This window comes from Rhinolophus sinicus, linkage group LG02, assembly GCF_036562045.2.
Source record: "Rhinolophus sinicus isolate RSC01 linkage group LG02, ASM3656204v1, whole genome shotgun sequence".
In the NCBI taxonomy this organism is placed as follows: Eukaryota; Metazoa; Chordata; class Mammalia; order Chiroptera; family Rhinolophidae; genus Rhinolophus; species Rhinolophus sinicus.
The window spans coordinates 94783934-94798368 of NC_133752.1; the positions used below are offsets into that span (position 1 = coordinate 94783934).

The 14435-nt window shown below is 40.9% G+C and overlaps 1 protein-coding gene across 2 annotated transcripts in view; it reads right to left on the reverse strand.

Annotated features, from left to right (window-relative positions):
• Positions 1-14435, reverse strand: part of PIP4K2A (phosphatidylinositol-5-phosphate 4-kinase type 2 alpha) — a 127352-nt gene that overhangs the window by 18723 nt on the left and 94194 nt on the right. The gene's annotated exons all lie outside the window — the stretch shown is intronic.

A 14435-nucleotide genomic window follows, 5' to 3' on the forward strand; every position in this document is an offset into this window, starting at 1 on the left:
GTTAAAGATGTGGCTTTCCGATTTCCGGATAATTTGTCATCACAACTTTTTAAAAAACATTTGTGTTTGGAAAAAATTGGTAAGTAAGATGGCGACATTTTATATTCATCGTAACTAAAATTGCTAGTCTTGCAAATGGAATGAAAACAGCTTGGATCTGTACTATGATTCTAACGTCTTAAAGTAAGCTAAGGTCTAGAATTATCATCAAAGTTATTTTGCTCACCTTGCTCTTTTCCGATTTGGACAAGAGCTCAAATTTCTTCTGAATAAAATTAGGGTCCAGTGATGGAAGAAAATTTTATATTCACGAAGTATTTCCTTAATGGCAAGTATTATGCCAAGCATTACACACAGAGCATTTCTCCCAGTTCTGATAACTTCCCTGTGAAATGGTTACTATTAACATCATCATCATTTTATAGATGAGGAGATGGGGATCAGAGAGATTCAGTAATTGGGCAAAGGTCACACAGCAAGTAAAGGGTAGAGCTAGAATTCCATCGCCAGTGTGGCTGGCTCAGAACCCAAGTTCTCAACTAGTGAATTACTCAGTACCTTCTGCTGACTGTGGTGTGCCCTGGGAGAAGTCTGGGCAGCTATATTCTAAAATAGCTCCTCAGAAGATTCTTATTTGGTCCATCTTCCACACTCTCCTTCAGTCCTCTTAGAGAAGGACTAATCTTCTGGAGGGTGGATGAGGAGGGCCTCTGAGTAGGGGCTCCTCTAGTACCATTTTGTTCCGGTATCTGGCTCATGCTACGGACACTCTAGCTAGGTGAGTCTACCCTTTTCTCACATGTGACTCTCCTGTTTGAATCTCCTGTTTCTTAGAGCCTCCAGGAGGCCTCTGTCCCTTCCACCACCCTTCTTACAATGGCCACCCAGACTACTGGGGTTAGCACACCGCCAGCACCTGAGGAGTCTGGTCTACACCCTTGCTGACTGCTCGGTGCTGACTCTCCTTCCTGCCTGGCCCCACTGGGGTGCATATGAGGGATGCAAAGGCAGACACTTTTGCTCTTCAACTTCCACTCTAAAAGTGGGCATTGAAAAGCCCCAGTGAACCAAACACTTTCCAGTTAAAGGGACACAGATATCCTTAGAGAGGCAGTAATATCACTGCATCATAGATTTTCAATGAAAGACTTCCCTTTCTGCATATTCCCTATTCACGTCTCTTTAACTTTTCCTTCCTTTCTTGATGAAATTCAACAGGAATTAGCGATACAAAGTGTAAGTACACTGCAGCGACACAGTAGTGCACGCAGGTCCTGTGCTTGCAGAGGGAGGTGGCCTGTGAGCTCATTCTCATTTCTAAGGATGGCCCTTGGCACCGCATATCATTCCATCCTGAGACAGTACATCTGGATTTGAATGAAAGCAGGCACACCTGTCAAGTTCAGAGCCAATACTGCCAATGAATTGAATTTGCTTTCCTTACCTTATTAGAAAACTGGAGAGAAGGGGGGAAAAATCAGTGTAATTCCCAATGATTTGAAGTAACAGGACTTGGCAGTGTTAAATTATTCTTAAGATAACTGAAATTCATTAGCTAGATTGAGAATGATGAAAATGATTTTCAGGATGAAAATGCCTATATTAATAGGAGGTTAATTCTCAAGTATGCTGCTCCCCCGCCAAAAAAAATCTCCTTTACATACTTTTCTCCTACTAAGAATAAAAGGGAGAAAATCAAAGTGAATGGTCCCCGGTGGGGTTTGAAACACTAGCAAAGAAAGCAATTGCTGCTCTTTGCTAATAGTCTTTCTTTCTCCTCCCAAACATTAATTTGCAAAAGGTATTCTAAATAAAACAAGAATACTGGGAATCGTAAAATTACGAATTACTTTCAGGCATAAAATCAGAGCAGGAACAACCAACTTTATGACAGTCGGGTAGAACAGGTTATAAACTTTGTACAACAGATACTACATGTAAAATAAGTTTTGAGGAGAGTGGGAAATAATAGTAAAGGATAATTGTATCCAGCAAAGGGCAGAATTACAGCAGCATCAGTTCCAGATATCGTTTGCTTTGGCATATTAGGTATGAAAGTATAGAGTTCTATCACAGACCAATGGGATAGAAAAAAATTGAAAGCTGCATAGTCAGTGTTTCTCAAACTTTAATGAGCAACCAAATCACCCAGGGATCATGTTCATGTGCAGCTTCTGATCCAGCAGGTGTGGGTGGGGCATTTGAAGAAGCAGATGATGCTGATACAGCAGGGCTTCAGATCACACCTGAGAACCAAGAGTTTACTGAATTGTGGCTACCATGTGTTTTGTCTGGTGCAGAGTGTTCAGTCTATGCATTAAGTGTGTTATAATTATAGACTTCCCTACATGAACGCCTTTCCCATTATATTCTGTCTAACTCTGGTTTAAATGGGAAACCTTATAGTGAAGAATAATAATTCATTGCATTCACTGTGTTAGTTCATTAAAGAAATGTTTAATAGTACTATGTTCAAGGCAATGTGTGGATTTATAAAGCACAGGGCTGGAACTGCATAGCTAAATAATGCCATAACGCCTCAGCTCACATGCTACCTCATTCCAAATTCTTTGTGTTTCCCATCAGTTTCAAAGACATTGCTAATTATTTATTATAGACTTTGCATTAGCATACCAGTCAAGTCTTAATCCTGGGATACAGCACCTTACAAATTCTAATCTTGATTCTGCTGCAACTCAGTTTTTTAATAATCAAATGAGTGGTCCCAATCCACAATATCTACTTCCAGTGTGTGGAAGGATTTTTTTTTTTTTTTTAAGCCTCTTAGTTTTCAGATAATCAGTAAAGTCAGGGACATAGACTTAGTCAAAATTTATGATCACTATGAACATAAGAACATATGAATCAAATTTACTGAAAGCCTTGGACAAGCAGAAAAATCAGAAAAGTAAGTACACAAAATGCATGCTCCTTGAAATGATTCTAAGGCCTGGAAGAATCCAACTCATTACTTCCTACTTATTTTCACAACATTCGTGTGAGATAGGAAAGCCAGGTGCATTTTCTTACTTGAAGATAACGAAAATGGAGTACAATGGAGTCAAGTAATATGCCTATGGCTCCTGCCTAACAGTTCCTTTCAGGTAACCAAAAAGGGCAATTTACAAAGACAAGACTACATTTTTGCTATTACTTAACATCATAATCATAGATTTTTTATTTGTAGCCTTTGAAATAAGGTAGAAGTGTTCATTTGTTTGTGTAAAAAGGCAGTACTGTGTAATGGCAGAGTGCTGGTCTGGGACCCAGAACACGCTTTGCCACTCATTATCCCTTGGATATGTGTGTCATAGCCAACTGAGCCTCAGTTTCTGGGTCTGTAAAGTGATGGAGAATAAGCCCAGGGGAGAGGGTAGACTGAATTAGATTTCTACCTCAGACCTTTTATAACTCTAAAAATATATTTACTTGATGACACGGCATGCTACTCTAGGAAATGCTGGAAAGCACAGGCCTTAGAAGGTGATTCGATATGTTTCCCAACAACAGTCCAGTCAGAAGACAGTACGAACATCATCTCAGCGGGGGCACGATGAGGGTTTAGGACATCAGGGCCAAGATTAAAGGGACAGTGACACTAGTTCTTAGAGCAGCATGAAAATAATACTTCATAGATTCCGGATGTACTCGGACAATTCCCATGAGAACGAGAAGATGAGTTAAGGAAAGGAGGTCATTGCTATGTATTGAAAGTCCTTACCGAGGGTCCTAAAAACAGTCCACTATCCAGTGAAACTGAATATTGAAATCGCTCATTGTGCTTTGTACTGTCACAAAAGGAAAAATGAACCACAGCATCATATGGGATGCTTGGACACATTTGGGAGGCCAAGAGGAGAAAGCCCTGAGAAGAAACAGAGTGTGGCGCAGTGACGTTCACTCCTTGGGGTCCCTCTATGTGTAAATAATTCTCATAATCACATAGAGGGTGATCACCCCCTTGGGGTCTCTCTATGTGTAAATAATTCTCATAATCAAAGAGTATGACAAATGCAATCAAGCTTGGAGATTATTCCAAACCACTCAATTTACAGATCAGAAAAGAAAGACCAGAGTTGACATGAGTTGCCTGTCTCAGTTCATGAACAGCCCAATGGGATGGTGTACGTGGAGGGCCTCCCAGGGGCCTTGCCCAGGGCAGTCGGCCTCCATCCCTCCTGCCATTGTTGCCACCCTGCCTGAGAGTGTGGTGGGCATTATGAAATTGTGGAAATGTAGTTTTCTGTGGTGACAAATACCTTCTAATCACAATTTAGAGCCTGAGCCAACTGGCAAAAAACCAAACCTCTCCTTATGTTTTCAATTTTGCCAAAAAAAAAAAAAAAAAAGTGTGAAAACATCAAGAACAGTGTCAGTGCTAATGCAGCCCAGAGTCCTTGATTTATGCTCTCATTAACGCGTGTACAAATCTGTGTTGACTCATTCTAGGACTGTTCATTACCTGACTTTACCTGAGGCGGCTAGGAATAGGAGTCATCTTCTCTCAGGGCAAGAGACAGATGTGTGTCTTAGGAACAAGCCTTTAGGACAGGAAAACTATGAGCTGCTGAGCCTGGGGCTTTAGAATCAGACAATCATGTGGCACAAAGACAGGGCTGAAAGAGGCCTAACACTCAGTATTTCTTACAATCCCGTGACAATGTCAATCCTAAGGATTCTTCACATTTCTGACCATGTGGCACAGTTCGTCATGTCTGTTTTAATTAATTCACATGTTCTCAGAATAGCTGGAGGTTTTCATTCTCTTTGGGTCACTGGCTTTTATCTTTAGAAGATTGTCCCATCCTCCATCTTTCCATGCTGAAAACTCTATGGTTTTCTTAGGAAAGAATGCCAAGGTTGAAAGGCGTAAATTTTACACTGGGAATGATGAATTCTGGGATACTCTATAATATTAATTGGGGGAGAGGGAGTTGGGGGAGGGGACAGAAAAAAAGAAGTTAAGACAAAATTTGCAAGTTTAGACAAGATTTGCATGGAAGAAAGAAGGTCTAGCCGAAGGCACCATTTCTAAAAATTCTTTCTCATCTTAAGCACCCTAATGTAAAAGGCCAAGTCTGAGATGGAGACCTGATTCAACCAAAGGCCTAAAATGCCCCATATATAGGGTTGCATTAGTCACCTTCCAGATGATTCCCATTTCCAAAGTAAAATGTTCACTTTCAGGAACCCTTGCCCCTACTTACATATCTGTGTTTATGAGAAAACTGCCAGATAAAATTACCCAATGAAAGCTGCCTAGGGTGTGGAGAGATCTATTCTCATTAGGAAACAAATTCCTTGTCATGGACAAAACTCAGAGTGTTATACGTTCTGTAATGGCATTTTTTAAAAATTCAAAATCTGGGATTCTGAACCTTTCAGTTCAAAAGTGTGAATGTGCAAAACAAGTGCTCTGTGGATATTTGGGGTCAAAGTCACAACACAATACAAAGGCAATCCAGGGTTTATTCAATGTATGAAATTTTCCACTGGTCTTTGGAAATGTCCTTATAAGCCTTCCCAAGTCTAGGAGCTGTCAGAAGAGAACACATTCACAAACTCACTAAGTATACACTCATCAGAATGTTCTCAACATCAAAACCATCTCTCTGTGTTTAGTTTATTCATACTTTTATTTAGTTTATTCATATTTTCTCAGGCTCATATCGCCAAAAGCCGGGGCCTGATGACCTTTCAAGTTTCAGATAGTATTAATGACTAAGATAGACGATAGTAGAGCATGGCATTAGACGTGGGAGCTTTAGATTCAAGACTGTATGACTTTGGACACGTCATTTCAGCTTTGTGCCTTAGTTTCCATATCTGTCGAAAGGTAATAATGATGAGAATAATAATAATAATAATAATAATAATAATAATAATAATGTTTGGGGGGTTAATTAGATAATGGAGAATTTTTATAATAGTGGCTGGAATATAGTAGCACTCAATAAATTGTGGCTATTATTATAAAAAGCAAATTCCAACTTAGAAGATAATGAGAGGTGCGGATCAATATTAACAAATTATGCTATAAATTGGTAAATTAAAAATAAAGGACTTGTAGAATGAGTTCGTCCATTCTGGCCAAGCCTCTGGTTTGTACCCAGTAAAAATTGACAGCTATACATTTTTTCCCCCAATCACTTTTACAGGTTATTTTCTACAGCTCTCAATAATAACTACTTTTAAGAGTATTTAAAATATTTTACACAAAAGTTCTATCCTGGGCCCTGCTCACCCCCAACATTCTCTCCAGCCAAAGGGAAAGTGGGATGACAGAGGGGTGGGACAACTCTGTAATGGAAGTAGTTCAAGAGGAAGGAAGTGGAGGACTCCCTCCTCATAGGGAGGAGGGAAGGGGAGCCCAAGGTGTGGCCTCTGTTACCTTGAGGTTCAGGGGATAGCAGGGGTACGGGGGTGTGGGGGTGGTGGTGAGGTGGGAGCGTGGAGGGGAGGGATGGGGGAAAGGGTTGAGCAGGAACTGGCTGAATGAGACCAAGGGCTTGAGGAAAGAGATGGAGGTTTAGAAAAGCAACCTGGGAACTGACAGTCTGAGAAATCATTTGTGTAACCTGTGGAGCAACCACAAAATCGACAATATCATTCAATGCAGAGCCTTAAAAGACTTTAATTCAACCTTTAAAATGCAGACGTACTGGAAATCTGATCTAGTGTCTTGTTGCCTTCACTGCCCACAGTAGGCAGTAGCGGCCTGCCTTTACTACCTTTCTTTCCTTTTCAGGTTTTCCAGTCTCAGCACGTGTGGCAGAAACAGGATGAGTCAGAGGTCCAGTCAAGGGCAATGAGACCCCTCAACGATCCCCCACCCCCACCCCTAACTCCGTTATCTGATCATCTGCAAGGAAAGACAGTTGGACTTAATGGTCTCTAGGTTTCCTTCTTGCTCTACTAACTGGTACTCAGTAATAGTTACTGCAGTCACAGGAAATGGACAATCAATTGCTGTTAGTTTGGGGAGAAAAATCTAATGATAAATGGAAACAAACTGCAAATGACATGCTCTATTCTTTGGCTACCCTTTTGTTCTACACATTTGAAAGTCTCATATTAAACACTACGTAATTCCTTAAATTCACTTTTTTGAACTGGAAATATTGTTATCATAACCCGCTACACTCAAGAAAAAGAGCCAACTCAATGGTGGAGGGAAAAAAGTCTCATATTGAATATAAACTAATTTTAAACTCCAAACATTCTGGTGAACACACAATGGGATTTATAGATGATGTAATACAGAATTGTACACCTGAAATCTATGTAATTTTACTAACAATTGTCACCCCACTAAATTTTAAAAATAAATTAAAAACAAACAAACAAAAAAACACACAAAAAAACTCCAAATATTCTTCTTCCTTAATGGCTTTACTTACATATGATTCACATACCACACAATCCACCAATTTAAATTTTACAAATCTATGGCTTTAGCATATTTACAACATTAAACAACCAGTACCACGATGAACTTTAGAATATTTTCATCACTTCAAAAAGAAATCCAGACACATTAACAAAACAAAGCAGAAACAAACTCAAAGAAACAGAGAACTGATGGTTGTCACAGAGGAAAGGGGTGGGGGGATGGATGAAAAAGGTGAAGGGGATTAAGAGGTACAAACTTTCAGTTATAAAACAAATAAGCCATATTCCGAATGTACAGCTCAGTAATACTGTCAATAATATCGTAATAACTTTGCACGGTGATAGTTACTAGAATTATCGTGGTGATCACATGGTAAGGTATGTAAATGTCAAATCACTACGTTGTACACCTGAAACTAAAATAATATTGTATGTCACTATACTTCAATAAAAAAGGAAAAAGAAAGAAAACCCGTACCCATTAGCAATCACTTCTATTCTTCCTCCAGCAGCCTAATAATAAACCACTAATCTACTTTCTGTCTTACATATATTTGCCTATTCTGGACATTTCATAAAAATGCAATCATACAGCACACAGGTATTTGTGACTAGCCCAAACCTTCTTCTTGCAAGTCCCCTGAGCACACTCATCACCCTGAAGCGACCCACTGTGCCAACTATAGATCCCCGGCTGTCTCTGGGTGAGTGTGGTGACATTCTGGGGGCTCTATACTCAATCCAGTGCAGTGGACATGTTATGGTCCCCGAATGCCGCTTCTTAGGATGCTCCTAGGAATGCTGGGGAGTTGGGGATAAAATAAACTGTTTGACAAAAAGTTGAAGTTGTAGGGCAAAGCTATTAGATGAAGGGCAGGTGAAAACCTGACAATTTAGTCCATTTTTGTCTGTCTTGTCACTTGGTAAGTAAACTTATTTTTCAGCACTTCCATTTCCCATAGCCAAATCCATTACCGGTCTTACAATATACCCTCTCTCACATCTCAACAGCTGTGTTTGAACTCGGGGGCCATGTAGCCCTCAACAGGAAATAAAGGAAATAATGAGAGATGAAGCTCACTCTTCAATGGCCTTCTTACATTTACAATTGGAAATTTATTGTTCTTTCCCTAAAGAAAGGGATTAATGGTGCTATCCTTCCTTCCCACTCCTCTAAAAGTCTGCGCTGAAGATGTGTATTTTTGCAGTGGGGGGTCCCGGATTAGTGAGGCCTCCAGAAGGGTGGAGGAAATTTAAAGGTCAATTTAATTAGCTCATTCTTACCACCAATCTTACACACCTCCCATAAAAATGTCATGATTTAGTAACCATATGGTCCCTGGGACATTTTTAAATACCCAAGCATTTTGAATGTTTAATTCTCTTGAACTACTCATATATTCTTATATACATTCTTTTTCCCCCCATTTTGATATGAGTTTGTATTTCTGCTAAAGATCGTGAATGAAAAGTTTTTATTTTAGTCAACAGAAAGGCCACTTAAAAAGCAATGCTGCCATGCTCAAATGCGTAAAAGTCACCACCTTACAAAGGGAACCTGTCAATACTGTGTGTGAGAACCTAAGTGACAGTCATCTACTCATAGTGACTTGGTAATAGATTCAGAGATTTCACAGCTGATGGGCCTCGGAGAGCATCTCGTCCTTCTCCCCCATTTCCCAATGAGAAAACAAAGACCTACCAGAGCCAAGTGACTGGATCAGGTAACAGCGTCAATCACTGAAGATCCAGGACTCAAACTAGCCTCCCAACTCCCAAGAAAATATTCTTCTTCCTAACTCAGGCTACCTGTTTCAGACTAGGAATCTGGAAGCCAAATGCTGCCCTCTGACAACTCAGGGTTATGATTTCATGCCTGAAATCACATGGCCCAGGAGCTGGGAGTGATCGCCCAGACAAGACTGCTTTCTGGGTTTGCATTGGACATGTCTGAGCGAGCACAGATGGTCCCCTGACCTCATCAGGGAGGTGAAAACCAACATGCAAACTCAAACATCATCATCAAGGATTTATTAAGTGCCCACTGTGTTCAAAGCCCTGTGTTAAACTCTTGGGGGATTTCAAAGAAAGTCTGAGCTGTGATCCCAGGGGTTGAATGGCTTTCATTATGGAGGGGGCAAGACACAGAGCAATTTAACACTTATCAATAATGAAACAACTTCTCAGAAAAGAACACAAAAGTGAAAGGTAATGACCAGCAGTGAAAGAAGCAGACTTGCAGTAACTTCACAGAACACCGTGAGATCTCCTTTAAAAATCTCAGTTGCTACTTGACTGAGATGACAATGCCAGAAACATGGCCCAGCCTCATAATGAACGAATATGGCATTTAACCCGGACAGGATCTCCCTGTGGTAGCTCTTGGTTGAAAATCACAAATCACAACCCAAAATGGGTGCAGGGGCAGGAAAATGCATGTAAAACAGGAAGCCTGAGTCCCACGTGTGGGGAGGGGAGCAGTCTGTGGTGGGGACAGCCATTGGTTCAACTCATAAGAAGCAGCAGAAAAAACACAAGAAAAATCGGATGCTGATGGGCTGTGAGTTTTCCGGAAGGTCTATCAAGAGCCTGTCCAATCAGAGCGGAGCTCCTCTGGTTTTCAGCCCAGGCAGGGCTTCCAATTGATGCTCATGAGGCTCACAGTAGCTAATCTGTGAGGCCAACAAGTATGAAGAGAACCTTTCTAAGAGCAGGCTGAGCCAACCCAAGAGCCAACAAACTACTACTAAGGAACATCTCCCACAATCCCGCCACCATCCAATTGCTTCACACTTTCCTGAGCATTTTGGCCTCCATGATCTGGCCCAGAAGGCTCACTTCTCTTGGAATGCACCCCTTAGCCCTTCCTCCCTCCCTCCCTTTCTTCCACAAGTATTTCTGAAGTGCCTGCCCAGGCCCACTTATTCTGAGCCTGCAGCCTGGGAAACAAACGAGATTCAATATCGGCCCTCAGACAGTTTAAATTATATTGGGGAAATCTACATTTGAAAACATGGTGGCTATATTCTAGAGATACTGGCAGATTTTTCCCCCAAAGTTTAGTATTCTCTAAGGGTGTTAACATTTAAAAAATTTTATTTTTAAACCTGGAACAAGAGCATCAAAAGTTTAAAACACTAGCTTTTAAAATTAATTATTTTAAAATTAGAATTGTCTGTTACAAATACAAAGAAGAAAATGCATCAAATGTGAATAATGAGGGATTCTAATTCAGGAGATGCAGTAGGGGAAAAGTAAACCTGATATTATCATCCAAAAAGAACAAGAGAAGAGGTCTGGGTTTCAATTACGGGGTGTATTTAGGTTTAACTGCTTCATCTTCATCCTGCATAACTTGGTTTCTGGTGGGCAACCCATTCCCACAGCTCAGAAACTGTAACTAAAGCCTTCCTTTAACTTCCTGGGGCCTGTTATGAGGGTCTGTTTCTCTGAGAGACTGGAAAGCAGATTTTCTTGAAGAACTTTGAAAATCAGGATGTCTGGGTTTCTGTCAATCTCATTAGCATCTAATATAGAATCTGGCATGTAATAAATAAAAATAAAAATAAAGGAATTCCTTCACTCTTTCTTCTCTCCTGCAGTTTCTACGATGTTCAGCACAGAGCCTGACTCGCAGTACGTGCAAATAAACACACACTGAGTTGATAATTGTGCATGAAATCCCTGACCTAAGGAGGACCAGAGCTTACGGTGATGGCAGAATCAGAACTGCACCAACAGGGGAGGACTCCATGGGATCAGTCCTCTTGAAAGACATCTTATCTTTAAAGTGTGGTAATGGGAAGTCACACTGGCCCAACAATGATCAGAAGAACATAAGTCAACAATGATCACATTAAAAACCAATGAAGTAATCTGAACAAGCACTAATAAACTGCAGAAAGTTCTGAACCTGGAAGCACCGGACGCGCGTGCGCACACACGTGCAGGTTTGGTAGGCAACACTGTTATCAGTGAGGAATATTCTAGAACTATTGCTTGAATTTCTCTTTAACAGCAAGAAACAAAAGTTTTCTTTTTGAAAGAAATTCAAGAAATCAAAACCAAAGGAAAGATGCAAATGTTTACGGGTTTAGCAGGACTGCTTTTCAGTTCCCTTTAAGAAGTCTAAGTTCACTGACAGAGGTCAGTGAGGCAGGCTAAGTACAATGTTCTGCTTCTATCGGAGTGATCAGTACTGAATTGTTTTCAGGTGCAGCAAAAAGGAATTCGCACACACAAGGCCAGTGGACACCATTTATCCATGTGACTTAATGTGAAGGTTTGAATCCTAAATGAACTAGACAATGGAGCTCCTTATCGCCGCATTGATATAAAGCTGCTAGTCCAACATGCAAGTGCTTCAGAAAAATAAACACAGCAAGGCAAAGCAGCATGAGGCCTGGTCCCTTTTAGCGATCAATCCAGGGCCTCCAATAGATGATGAGACACCAGATCACTGATCCCACTTTTCAAAACAGATTGGGAATTTGGTACTACATGTGTCAACTGATACCTATTACTTGTTCTGGCCATGATGAATGAAACAACTGGGTAGTAGTGAGTGGAGGTGCCAAGCAGCTGAGATGAGGAGAACCCCAGTCCTGGCCTAGTTCCCCTGCAGCCTGCAAAGGACCACAGCACTTCCGCCTTCACCCGCCTGTGCAGGGGCCCTCAAGGCACAAACCCAGAGCCAGCCTTGGCACAGCTTCCTCCTTTTTTCCAAACCAAGTAGCCAACAAAATGTGTTGAGCCCCACATTTATGATCTTGTTTTCGGTGTAAAGTAAACTCAGGGGTCCTGCCTCTGTTGATGGTTGTTTAAGAGGTACAGACATTGGATGTAGCCCTGGGGAGGGAAACCAGTACCTCTCTGGTTTACTAAGTTACTTTGAACATCCACCTTTTTCTTTTCTAAATAGAAATACAGTTGCCAAGGAGAAAGCAGCAATTTAAATGCCAAAAGTACCAGAGCAAAGGAGGGGAGTTCCAGAGATTAATTATATTCACACTGGCTCTCCTCTATGCTGCTCATGCTAAGAGCATAGCAGACCTGCCCATTAGTTAGTGTGAATCATCCTCTACTTCCCTAATTTGCCTTCAAAGTTTGTTCTCAGCAATTTGTGCTTCCTTCAAGATCAACTTACATGGTTTTGGTTTTAGGGAGGGAAAAGGGAAAGAAAATGGGCTCATGCCTTAGTATTTCAGCAACTAAACTGGTCATTTTAGGAAATTAAAAAAATGACTTTTATCTGCTACAGTGCAGAACTCGGGATGCAATGGGCCCCTTTTTTGGGACTCATTTAACAGGGCTGATTATAAGAGGAAATATAAGGTCTTCATTTTGGTAATGAATTGAGGAATCTAACAAGATCCTGTTCCTTAGGCTCTTTAAAGTCAGTTTCTGTGAAATGCCAGAGTAGTTTTATTAAAAAAAAAAAAAAAAAAAGAGAGGAACCAAGAAAGGAACATGTTTCAGTTTAGCACGACAGAGTCAGCCACAGGAGATCTTAGGACGTCAAAATTACCAGTTGTTCACTCCTTTTAAAGTACTCTGTTTATTTTCATATGGCCTCTTTAAAGGTAGTAACAGTTCTTAAATAATCAGGAACTATTCCTCTTTATTTTATACAAACCTTTTTTACTATTCCAAAAATGTATTCTTTAAAAGTGACATTCTTTTCAGCCTCAGTTGCAAGTCTGAGCTCTTTCTCTCTGACACATGAAGGTCAAACCGGAGCATTGTTGGCTCCACCGCACTTTTTAAAAGCAAACGGAGCGCCCACATCCTCCTTGTGACACTTCCCCTCAGCCCTCCCCGGGCGCACTCTGCTCAGAACCTGGACCTCCCTGGACACCTGAGCCCCAGCAACCGAGGAGGGAATGTCACTTGCAGCCTGGCCAGCATTGCTTTTTCAAAACATGGCAGCTGGGAGGCTTCTCAGTCCTAGGTGGCATGTGAGAAATTCTTGGAAGGTTTCAACATTGAGGCAGGGCAGGGTGGGGAGGCCCAAGTCTTTAGGAAAGTATATTAACTAAGCTCAATTTGCCTTGGAGACCCTAATCATTCAGGGAAAATACAGGGTAAGCTGTGCTAATACTTAACTTATGAGGTCACCCAGGGAGACAATATGGCACCTAATGCAGGATCAATTAAGATTTCCCATTTAGGGCAAATGAGATCAAGGGTTTGCTAGATCTGAAGGGATTTATTGTAAGTCAGAACTCAATAAAATGAATAGACTGTCGTAAAAGACTGAAAGTAGCCCTTGCATCTCAACACAGATTTCTGCTTACAAAGAAAATCCTTGGCTTTTCTGAATCTGGCTGGCCAAGTGAAAATCGGGTAACCGATGTCAGGTCCTTTCTTGGGAGAATGAGTGTGGATCAGCAGATATGACAGTACCATGATGTCAATTTTAAAATAAAAAATTGAGAACCAGGCACATATGGGGAGAAAAGCAGCAGTGCACCTTTTTCCATGGTGGTGCTTTACAGAGCCGTTCCTGGGAGAGGTGGGCTGCTGATGACGACAGCAGTGCTGCAGCCACCGTACCATGCAGCGTTGGAGTGCATATGTGTGGTCTCTGACAAAGATACTACAAGTGAGAATCTCGGTTGGCCAATTTGAAAAGCGGCAAATCAGCAAAAACAAAAACATTTCTGATTCCTACGTGGCCTCTATAAATATAGGAAATGCGAATTCAACACACACATAGACATTTGCACAGGCTGGTGGCACATTCATGTCATCAATCAAAAAGGGGCAGAACACTGACTGGCAGAACACCCTCACCTGGAAGTGAGAGTGTTATATAAAAGTCTCACATGTCTGCTCTTTTCCCAAAGAATAACTTCTTTTCCTACTGACTAATGAAATCATATTGTAGACGGGTCCCAAAATGAAAGAACTCATTATTTCAGAAATAACATTGAAAATCAATGTACAAAATCAAAACTACTATCATATACGTACTTGTAATGACAAAAATGTATTAATAAATCGTATTTCACAGAGCAAAAGGCATAATAAAGCCCATTTGA